The sequence below is a fragment of the Myotis davidii genome, unplaced genomic scaffold (genome assembly GCF_000327345.1).
Source record: "Myotis davidii unplaced genomic scaffold, ASM32734v1 scaffold568, whole genome shotgun sequence".
Classification (NCBI taxonomy): domain Eukaryota; kingdom Metazoa; phylum Chordata; class Mammalia; order Chiroptera; family Vespertilionidae; genus Myotis; species Myotis davidii.
This window is the reverse complement of record NW_006299372.1, coordinates 497,125-508,903: the sequence shown is the minus strand read 5'-3', so window position 1 is coordinate 508,903 and position 11,779 is coordinate 497,125.

Sequence of the window (11,779 nt, the reverse complement as noted above, 5' to 3'; positions counted from 1 at the left end):
CCAAACCTCCTGTCTTTCTTCTTCATGTCAGTGTCTCTCTAACTTCTAAATGTTGTTCTGTCAGCAATGTTATATATGGAAGAAGTCATCTCTAACTAGTCAAGTAACTCTGACACTTTAAGCCTTTTTGAGAACTTGTAGGATTCTTGGTTTAAAAAAAATACTTCTCTTACATGTCCTTCTAAATCTAAAACAAACTACAAAATAATGAACATAATGGCTATATTTTACAGATATCCCTAGGAAAATAGACAGTACATATTGAATAAAATTGAAATAACAAAGTAAAAAGTATTTCAGTCTAGCTGCTGCTCTAAAACCTAAATTCTATCACTTTTCACTTGGAGTCTTTTGAGTTTCTCTGTTATCAAATTTTGAAATAATGCAGATTAAGCTCTCAGAAACTATAATGTGTGTTTGTATACAAAACATTTCAGTGAATGTTTGTATGGCAAAGCTAGTGAATATACAGGATCCAAATATGCAATTATTGTGGTGAACATAAAGGCCATATAATTATAGGCTTGAAACACAGAAAAATAAAAATATAGATAAGTAAAATATATGAAAATTAAATTTTTCCTAGTTTCTAACACGTTAAGTGCCCAGTCAGTCACCGGTGAAAAACTGGCCCAGAAGACAAAACAGGTTGGGCGCGTAACGTGCTAACGTTTGTTTTCCATGTAAAAATACACTTACTACAGTTAATAAAACATATGCCCTTGACCTAGCAATTTCAATGTCAGATGAATAATAGAAAGAAATATGCCCAGTTTTATTGGTGTGTATCAAGACATTTGCGGTAGAATTATTTTGTGTAGCATAAAAATTGGAAACAAAATTAATGCCCACAAATAAAACAATATTTGAATGGAGTAGAATACGAATTTTTTAAAAAATTGAATCCATTAAAATGAATTAATTAGAATTAACCCAGTTAATGTGCATAGATAAATAAAAATATAGATAAAATATATGAAAATTAAATTTTTCCTAGTTTCTAACATGTTAAGTGCCCAGTCAGTCACCGGTGAGAAACTGGCCCAGAAGACAAAACAGGCTGGGCGCTTAACGTGCTAATGTTTGTTTTCCATGTAAAATACACTTACTACAGTTAATAAAACAGATGCCCTTGACCTAGCAATTTCAATGTCAGATGAATAATAGAATGAAACAACAAAATCAACTTATATGCGCCAAGTTAAGATAGTAGTGATCTGCATTAGTTAATCCCTTTGCGGAAATAACTCAAAGAACAAGGGAATACAACATGGAAACAACAAAATCAACTTATATGCGCCAAGTTAAGGTAGTAGTGATCTGCATTAGTTAACCCCTTCGCGGAAATAACTCAAAGAAGAACAAGGGAATACAACATGGTGAAGCAGGAATTTGGGGTAACATAGGCAGGCTTAAGGTTTTTTAGAATTGGGGTTCATGGAAGTCACTATACTAACCAATTCGAAGGGGAATACTGACCAATCAGAGGGGATATCAGGACACAGGCACTGCAGCCTTTATAAGCCACGGGGGAAAAAGAACTCAGTGGGACCCTTTCCCCCTCCCTACATGGGAATTCATTCTGTGGGACTCTTCCTCCTCCCTATCAGGCAGTCTGTACTTGTTCTTCAATAAACCTCCACCTTTGCTATACTGCTTTCTGTCCGTGGATTCATTCTTCAATTCCAGTGCACAAAAAATCCGGGTTCCAGTCCAAAAATTCTGTATCAATGGTACCTCAAGCTCCCAACTTGGAAATTTGAAATCTCCCTTTCACTTTACTTTTTCTATTCCTAAGGAAGAGGAGTAACTGATCTACTTGGTGGTGCCAGAAAATTCTATTGGCTACTTGCTAAGCTGAACTGCTTCCACAAAGTCTGATGTATGAATTCAGCTCCTGGGAGATAGTCCTTTTAGATATTCTTAGTTCCAAGAGCCTTGTAAACCAAAATTAATTTTAGACTGTAATAAAGAATATATAGAGCACTTATTTGAGAAAAAAGGAACTGCAGCCCAGGAGACACAGATTCAGTAGCAACAATTTAAATTGAGTTCCAAAGGCAAGGCAGTCTTTTATAGGCAAATTTCTCACCCAGGTTCTCAATTAATCCATCTTATGAAGTATCTAAATTGTGCAGGTCTGATTTTAAGGGTCTCATTCTACTGGAAGCAAGACAAAACTCACATGGCATAAATAAGCGGGACATAATGTGGGAAGTGAGAGTTCAGTCTGAGGTTCGTTTTTCTATACAGTCTGTGAGAAGCCCCAGTCAGCAAATGGCCACCATGCTTTCAATGTTTTAAAATATGTTTTTATTGATTTAGGTAGAGAGGAAGGGAGAAGGAGAGAACTCCTTGGAGTTCACATCAAATGAATCTTTGCTCTTGGGGTCCACAGTCTGGAAGGATAAGGGCTGTTACCTGGTAGACAGTCCCTGGGCCACTGTTTTCTCTTCCTGCTGTTCCTCCCTGGTAATGAATGACTAATAATGACTAATGAATGACTCTATTAATGTTGTGAACATTTATTAATATGCACTATGTCACTTAATTCTTTAAAAATCCTTACCAAGAGAGCATTACTAGTGCTCCCATTTTGTACATGAGAATGAATGAGCTTAACTCTTAAGTAACTTAAGGTTATTGTGATTTGTAAATGTTACAGTGGTAATTAGATCACGTCTGTTAATCTAAAAAAAAGTCTATCAAAAGCAAACAAAACAAACATGCTTAGCAAGAAACTTTTTTTCTCTTTCTGCTTGATTTTTAAAAATTTTTCTCTGAAACTTTTAGGTACACTTTGGATTGAGATTCAAGACTTGATTAAAGGTATGTGAAAATAGACCAAATGGTCCTTTCAGCTTGCTCTGGGTTGAGCATTTGTAGCTCCCTACAGAGTAATGGGACTATTCCACACCACCCACCCAGTTACTGGAGTTTCTTACTGGGGTTAGAGACCAAGACCTCAGACACAAATATAATTTCTCACTTTGTTTTACTCCCTTGTATTCCAATGCCAAGAATTTCACAGAGTGTGGTGACTTTGGGGGCATAGGTTGAGTATTTTTGTACCTACTGGGCAAAATAATCTTAATATAGCTTCTTTAAACAATTTTATTAATGAGGTGACATTCAAGAAGCATAAAATTAACTATTTTCTAGTGAACAAATCAGTGACATTTAGTATATTCAAAATATTGTACACAACCACCTCTATCTAGTTCCAAAACATTCTCATCACCCCATGAAGTGACCCTGCACCTACTGAGCAGCTATGCCCCTGGTTCCTCTCTTTTTCCAGGTTGTAACCCACCCTAGTGGTGACTCTTTATACCCTGAATTAATAAAATTACCAAAAGGATAATTAAAATTTCTGGGCTTATTTCTTTATCTATACATTTGAGATTGTATACTCATGCCACAATTTAATTGTGAAGAATAAATGAAATAACATATGTAGGGAACTGACACAGTACCTGGGACATTGTAGACCTCGAGTAAAGATAAGATTTCCCCCTTCATACGCCTTTACATGTATTTATTACTGCACATTGAGCAGAGGGCTCTTTCTTTGCAATATACTCAATGTCACTTTAGGAACATCTCCCTGCTTATACAAAGTTTTTGGCACAGTATGTAACTTATCCTTCAAACCGCTGTGAAGGGCAAAGAGAAAGGAGTAGGACAAAGAGAATAAAAATGGGAAGCAAAGGCAATTATTTGATTTTTAAACTAACAAAAGGAAATCGAGGGCCACAGAGTGAGTATGCTGAGCAAGAGCCAGGATGGAAACCTCGTTTTACTGACTTTCAGCTCAACCCCTTTCCAGTTGGCTACACTGCACTAAATGAGCTCCTTGACAAAGGCATCTCTAAAATATGAAAGGATGCTAAGAGGGTGGTTCATGGGGGGAAAATTGAAATTTCCTAAAGAACAGTCTCTCGTCATTAGAAAGTCACTTTCTAAAGTCAGCACCGCACAGCAGGGAGGCTTTAGGGCCTTTCATTAACTTATAAATGAAAGCCAGAAAAGCAGAACGTGTAGAAAAGACCTGGAAAGTTTGAATGCATGGCAAACAATGAGGCAGCGAAAACCAGGTTTCTAAGAAAGGAAATCATTGGAAGAATGCCAGGGAACTGAATAATGCTAAAGTGGAAACTAAGAAAAACCTGTAACTCCAACTGAAAAGCAATTAGATAATATAGAAGGTGTGTGTGTGTGTGTGTGTGTGTGTGTGTGTGTGTGTGTGTGTGAGAGAGAGAGAGAGAGAGAGAGAGAGAGAGAGAGAGAGAGAGAGAGAGAGAGAAGGAGGGCACTGTATTTATACACTCACTGAGATGCAAACTGGGAAAATGCTATTTTTATCACTTCTCCTGTTTCTGTTTCTTTTTTCTTTAACTCATAATTTAACCATTAGGTAATAGATATTAGTACTGTTATTGGTGGAAGTGAAGTTCTAATGAAAGGGCGAGGACTGCGCCCTCCATCTTGCCCCGTACCCTCCATGTTGGGGCAGCTGCCATGTGCTTAGGAGGGTACCTCCTTCCCAGAAGCCCCGGCCTCTGCTGGCCACGCCCGGGATTTCTTTAAACTAACCAATGACAATCAAGGGACGTGCGCGCCATAGAGATGACCATATCCTGTGTAACAAGACCCGACTTGCGCCTGGCCAATCGGCAGGGCCCACGGTCAGCTCCCCTCCCCTTGCTCCACCCCCCTATAAAACTCCTCGTCCCATCGGGCTTCGCTCTCTCGGCCACTGGGCTTACCGTTGCATTGGTGAGTGTGGTTGGGGAGCCGAACTAGTTCGAAATGAAGGACTCTTTGCTTTTGCATCGGACTCGCTGGCTCCCTGTGGGTTCTTGGGAATCTTGAAATCTGGGCACAACACTTTAGGTGCTGTGAGGAAAAGAATTTTTGGAGGCCCCCATGGGAGGATGGGGTTTTTGTGGAAAGCCATGTTGATTATTTAAAATTAAGGGGGTTCCTCTCCAAGGTCCCATCTCTGTCAGTCTGGCCATCGAAGAAGTTCAATGTGTTCAGAAGGGCCAGAATAAAGGCAACTGCCCAGAATTCCTGTCCCATATTAAAGTCCAGTCCAGTCCAGCACCTGGCTAGCTTAGCTTGTGTTCCTAGCTGTAGGGCTTGCATGTGGGGTCCACACAACCATGGGCCATGCAGCTGCTTAAGGCCACATGGCTATGAAGAGAGAACAGCTGAGCACACAGGTAAGTGAGGTCATAGAGCAAGAGAAAGAGCTAACAAGAGCAAGCAAGAGAATGAGAAAAAGGGAACTCTTTGTCTTGGAATTTTAACTTTCCAAGATTTTGCAAGCTTGATGGGGTCCACTCCCTGGCCAATCCATTGTTCCTCAGGTTATACTGACAGGCAAGCACCTTCCTTGTGAAACAGGAATTTTAGGGGAACATAGGCAGGCTTAGGGAATTTTTAGAATTGGGGTCCATGGAAAAACACAGGACTACAGACTCAGAGAAGGTACATTTCCATAACACAAGGAAGCCAGGTACAGTTACATTTCCATAAGACAAGGGAACTGGAAGTAGCCAAGAAAGGAATCCGAGGGGCTATCAAGGCACAGGCTCTGCAGCCTTTATAAACCAGAGGGGAAGGGAACTCAGTGGGACCCTTTTCCCCTCCCCACATGGGAGTCCGTTCTGTGGGACCCTTTCCCCCTCCCCATGTGGGAGTCTGTACCTGTTCTTCAATAAATCTCCACATTTGCTATACAACCTTCTGCCCGTGGATTCATTCTTCATCTCCAGCAAATAATCCATGTTCTTCAATAAATCTCCACATTTGCTATACTACCTTCTGCCCGTGGATTCATTATTCATCTCCAGTAGATAAAGAATCCGGTTCCAGTCCAAAAATTCCATATCACCCTGACTGCACTGGGCAAGTCCTTACTGTCCCTGCTCCCCTGAAGGACAATGCTGGTTTCCCTGGAGTGTGAGCTGTAGCTTCCTGGTGAAACAAGCAGGCTTCTGCTTCTGCTCCTAGATGAACATGCTCAGCAATGTCTTACTCTCCCTCTATTCTCAACATTCTATACATATTTTAACTAGTTAAGTATGATGATAATATTAAGAGTAAAGTACAACACAGAGGAAAACTTCCCTTAAGGATTTACATATTTTCTTTAAAGAAAAACAAATAAAAGCATATTTTAATGAACTAAATTATGAATGCAAACGTATAAAAATAACTAGTATGGTAATGCTATTCTAGTAATCATACTGTACATAAATTTACTGCTTTGAGTCCTCTTGATAAGATGGTGATATAAATGATTTTATAAAAACTTATTCCATAACTTTTCTCTATGAACTAGATTATTCTCAGGTATTACCTAAATTGTCATTTTCCCCCTAAAATAATGAATTTTGTTATAAATATTATAAAGCAAGAGAACAATCAACTGGTACAGGGAAGGAAGAAATTTTCCTCTACTTACAGGTTATTTCAGCGGTCTGATCATTAAATCAATATGAATAGTTTAACAAGAAAAAATAAGCAAACTGATATATGAGAGGTTCAGAGGCAGAAAGTAAAGTGAGATGTACACGGCATCCTGAGCCAAGGATGAGGTAAGGTGCCTTAGGGCTTCAAACGGGAAGATGGCAGTTTACAGGGCAATCATAGCAGACATTCACTAATTAGAAGTCTACCCTGCCATTTAGATAGGTCTTTGAAAGTTATTTATTATAACTCTTATGTGGGCAAGGCCCACAATTTAAATTACTGAAGGGGGAGGTAATAGTTTCTCTGGAGCCTGCAGCATCTCAATTGCCTCCAGCTCAGAATAATCCACATGTCAAAGTAGCACATCTTGGGGAGGACTGTTTTGACCCCTTTACTGGTCAGTATGTATTTGCTTTTAAAAAACTTAAAAATTTAAGTTTGGAATTTTAAAACAAAACTTTTCTGGAAACTTTACTATTCCTTCTTTTCTGGAAAGTATTTTTCATTACTCCCAAGAGTAATACTAGTAAGTATCTAAACTCTGTATACCTACCTAATGCTTCTCTTCAAAATTTTTATTACAAGATTGGGCTCTGTTCTTAGCCTTAAGGTAGTTTACAGGTTGAATCAATGCAGAATTGGGTTTGGTAGAGTGATAACCTTCTGTCTAGTCTAAATAGAGCTACCAGGCGCTGATCGGCACTCCTTCCATTTCATCCCCTTGATTCTATGCACAATCTATGGAATTATGAGTAATTCTTTAATTAGTTGACTTTAGACTTTGAGAATGGACCTAAAAGACAAGACTCCAATTACTTTGAATTACTTTAAATCTAGAGTATTTTGTATTGCTTCATGCTCAGTCACAAATATTTCTCAAACCTGGTTTTGAACTATGGCTCTACCATTTTCTACTGTTTAATACTGCCAAAAAAAAACCAGTTAAGATTTTATCACTAAGAGAAGGTGATTTTCTATCAATTTCATTATGAAACAAGGCTAGACAAATTCATGTCATATTATCAATGACTACATTAAAATCCTGTTGATAATTATAATTACATCGTTTTCAACAAGCACTTATCTCATCAAAGGCCTTTTAAGAAGGGGGAGGGGGAGGGGAAGACATTCATCTTATTGTCACCTACTCCTGATTTTCAGTCCCTCAAAATCAGTTATCTTGCTGAGAAATAAATAGAAATCTTCCCATTTTGTTCAATTAGACTATTCCCTGGAGTTACGAAGCAAGATAGCATTTGATGTTAGGTTTAAAAAACATGATCAAGGAATAGATAGCAGTTACATTATGAAATATATATATGAACAATGTACAGACCTTCTTAAAACAGCTTTTGCTTTGCTTTGATAGGGAAGATTCAAACAAATTGTCTAAAGACACATTTACAAAGATCTCATGAAATATAGTATAGATTTAGCTTTTTTTTCATTATAATATTTTTTTTTTTTACTTCAGCAAGAAAGGAAATACGGGCTTTTCTTGGCTTTCCACAAAATACCAAGAAGTACTACCGCCACTTTGTATAAACTGAACTAAAAGGCTCATTTGCTTGAGATAGCCAGGTAACTCCTGAAAATTAGTTTTTTCAGCTTAAATTGGCTGGATAACTGACTCAATTTTTCATTTTTTACCAGAGGTTGCACATGTGCAAGTGGGGTTTATTATAACTTATTGTATTTGTTCTTAAGTTATTTTAACTTTCAGAAATGGTAATAAGTTAAAAAAATATTAAACATTCTTGAACTGTTATTAAGGGGATAAAAGCATGCTACTGGGTTTCTTATTTACATTAATGATACATTCTACACAAGTCTTTCTGTAACTAGAATATTTATAGCTATTGAGTAACTAAAATCATGAAACCATTGGAAAAATTCTGACTTTTTATTGGGTGACTGTTTGTTACCTATATATGATACAAAGACTTGTGTATATTATATAGGAAAAATTCTTTCATAAAAAATGAAAAGTGGGGCCGAAACCGGTTTGGCTCAGTGGATAGAGCGTCGGCCTGCGGACTGAAAGGTGCCGAGTTCGATTCCGATCAAGGGCATGTACCTGGGTTGTGGGCACTTCCCCAGTGAGGGATGTGCAGGAGGCAGCTGATCGATGTTTCTCTCTCATCGATGTTTCTAACTCTTTCTCTCTCTTCCTCTCTGTAAAAAATCAATAAAATACATTTAAAAAAATGAAAAGTGGGAAAGTATTAAAACAAAAAAATCTAGTATTCACTTAGGAAGTTACATGCAAAGAATGAAATTGGACCACTTTACCAACACATACAAAAATAGTTTTAATCAAGAAAATTTAAGAAACTAGTTATGACAAAGAAGTTCAATGATAATACACAAATATGGAAGAATAAGTAAAACTTCTTGCATGTCAAAATACATCTAATAGATAAGAAAACAGAGTAGGTTTGTGTTAAGAAAGTATTATCTATATAGAAATGTAAGCATTTGAACATACTACTACTCTAAAATATTTATGGGCTTTAAGCTATCTAAAGTTGTAAGCTAATGCTTATATGCTTCTTTTGTTAAAATTTGTTTAACATTAAAGAGAAAGAACAAATGAAAAGAAAAATTCAGTAAGTCATTAAAACATTCTTCAGCTCTGGCTGGTTTGGCTCAGTGGATAGAGCATTGACCTGTGGACTGAAGGGTGGGTTTGATTTCTAGTCAAGGGCAAGTACCTCCATTACAGGCTTGATCTCCAGAAAGATTGGGATACATGCAAGAGGCAACCAATTTATGTGTCTCTCTCACATTTATGTTTCTCTGACCTTTTATAAATACTAGAGGCCTGTGCACAGATTTGTGCCCCGGTGGGGTCCCTCCTGCAATCTGTGACCTCTATGTGTCTCTCTCACATTTATGTTTCTCTGACTTTTTATAAATACTAGAGGCCTTGTGCACAGATTTGTGCCCCAGTGGGGTCCCTCCTGCAATCTGGGACCCCTTGGGGGATGTCAGACTGCTGGTTTCTGCCCGATTTATGAAGGCCAAGCCGAGGGACCCCACTGGCGCATGAATCTGTTCCCCAGGCCTCTAGTATGCATATAAGATCTTTGGTAATCTCTTACTGCCCTTCCCCCGACCCCTTCCATCTGAGATTCATCAGTCTGTTCCATGTTTGCATGCCTGAGCATTTGCTCCCTGGTGGAAAGTTCATGTCATAGCTACCGGTCAAATGGTGGAACAGCTGAATGGTTGCTTAGGCTTTTATATAAATAAATATGCATAATCCATGAACACAGACAATACTGAAGGCCTGGGGGGATGGGTATAGAGTAGAGGAGGTCAATGGGGAAAGTATCTATAATACCTTCAACAATAAAGATAAATTTTTAAAAAATTAAACTTGATTTTCTCCTGTTAATCTGTATCATGTCAATTTAATTCTTAGATCAGCCAAAATAACCAATATGGGTAGGGATATTTTAAATCCCAATGTAATGTATTTGTTGGAGAGAACAGGTTACATGTCCTGTATAGCTTTATAGTCTGGATGTTTTTGGTGCATTTCTGCAATGCCATTTAACATGTTCCTTTGTATTTTGTTTTTGTTGTTGCATTTCCTATAAATAGATAGTGTTATCAAAAGGGCTTGATTAATTTTAGGTTTATTTTTTTATTTTTGGGAAACTCAACTTTATATAGATTTTGCATAGGTATTTTGTTATTTCCATCAGAAGCAAATAATGTCATGAATATTAGTAGTCATTAATAATCATTACCTAGATACATTTACTTATGAGGGGATGCAAAATCCTGACTTTGGAATATTGTTATTGCTTCTTTTATTAACTATAATATTTGTATAAGAAGAGATCCACACTTATCTAATGGTTACTTTGAGATAAATATAGGAAAGGGAGGATAAAATGCTGGATTTTTTACTTCAATTGTCTGTTTTCAAAATAATGAATTTGTATATTAAACATTTTCTGAATGTAGTCCTTGAGGATTATATTTTATTTAATTTTTGTTATTTAATTTTAGCTTTGTTTAAGTGTTATTATGAACTCATGGAATTAAAATATCCACTGCTGTTATTTTTCCTGGTGATGCTCAAATTCCCTCAACCTGAACTTTTGGGAGCCTTTTTAAGTTGACTTTTAAAGTGTGTGCCAGACACGACAGAGTTTTTGAGACTTTATTTTCAGGTACAATGATATATTCTAGGATCATTTCTTGCCTGAGATGTGGAAGTTGAAATTACACCAAGGAGCCCAAGTTCCGTTAAGTGGGAAATGTCTTTTGTTAACTGTAATGTGGGCAAGAGGATGAATATTCCTAGTTTTGTCTATTTTTTCTAAGTCTTTTTATTGTCAGAACAGGAAATGTTTGTGTGTGTGTGTGTGTGTGTGTGTGTGTGTGTGTATCTGCGGGCGCGTGCACACACAAAGGGAGAGAGTGAGAGAGAAATAGAAATCGGTTGCCCCTTCCCACAGACCCTGACCAGGGATCAAACCCACAACCTTGGTATGTGCCCTGGCCAGGAATTGCACCACCACCTTTTGGTGCTCAGGATGAAGCACACTGGCCAGGGCTGTTTTTGTTTGTTTGTTTGTTTTGTTTTAAGGAAGAATTATATATTGAGTTTTCTCAAATGCTATGGACTGGCACAGTAAAACGAAACCTAAAAATACCTTACCTTGGTAAGAAAAGTCACGCTGGGGTAGTGGGGAAAAGCCTGATTCAGTAGGGATAAGAGAGAATTGAAGACATAACTATAGCCAACTGTTTCTGAGTTATTTTTTCTTGTTTTATATGTCTGCTTCCTATGGTCTGCCTGGAGTAATAGTCAATATCTTTGTAAGTCCCATTCCACTGTCTTTGGGAAATAAAGACTCATAAAGTAAACTCTATTAAAAAGAACACAAATTACAAACACTGGAGATAATTTAATGTTCTAGTATGTGATTTTTCATTATTTCTTTGTCTATAGTTTAAAAATGTGTCATTGGAGAATAACTTGAAAGGTCAAAATTTGCACATGTTATGGATTCCAGGTGATATAGACTTAAAAGGTTTTAAATCATTCACTGTGAATATACCCAAGAATTTCTGGGAAAGGACCAAGATATGGCATTAGAAACTGATATATAGCACTGGCTAAAATCCAAGTCAATAGTTTCTTATATCATAGGAAAATGTGTAAGTACAGTAATGCAAAATGTGCTGTCATATCAAGACAATTTTTGTATGCATTCAATATTATGATTCATATAATAGTTGAGAGTTCTTAAACTCTGTTAGGAGATATATATAT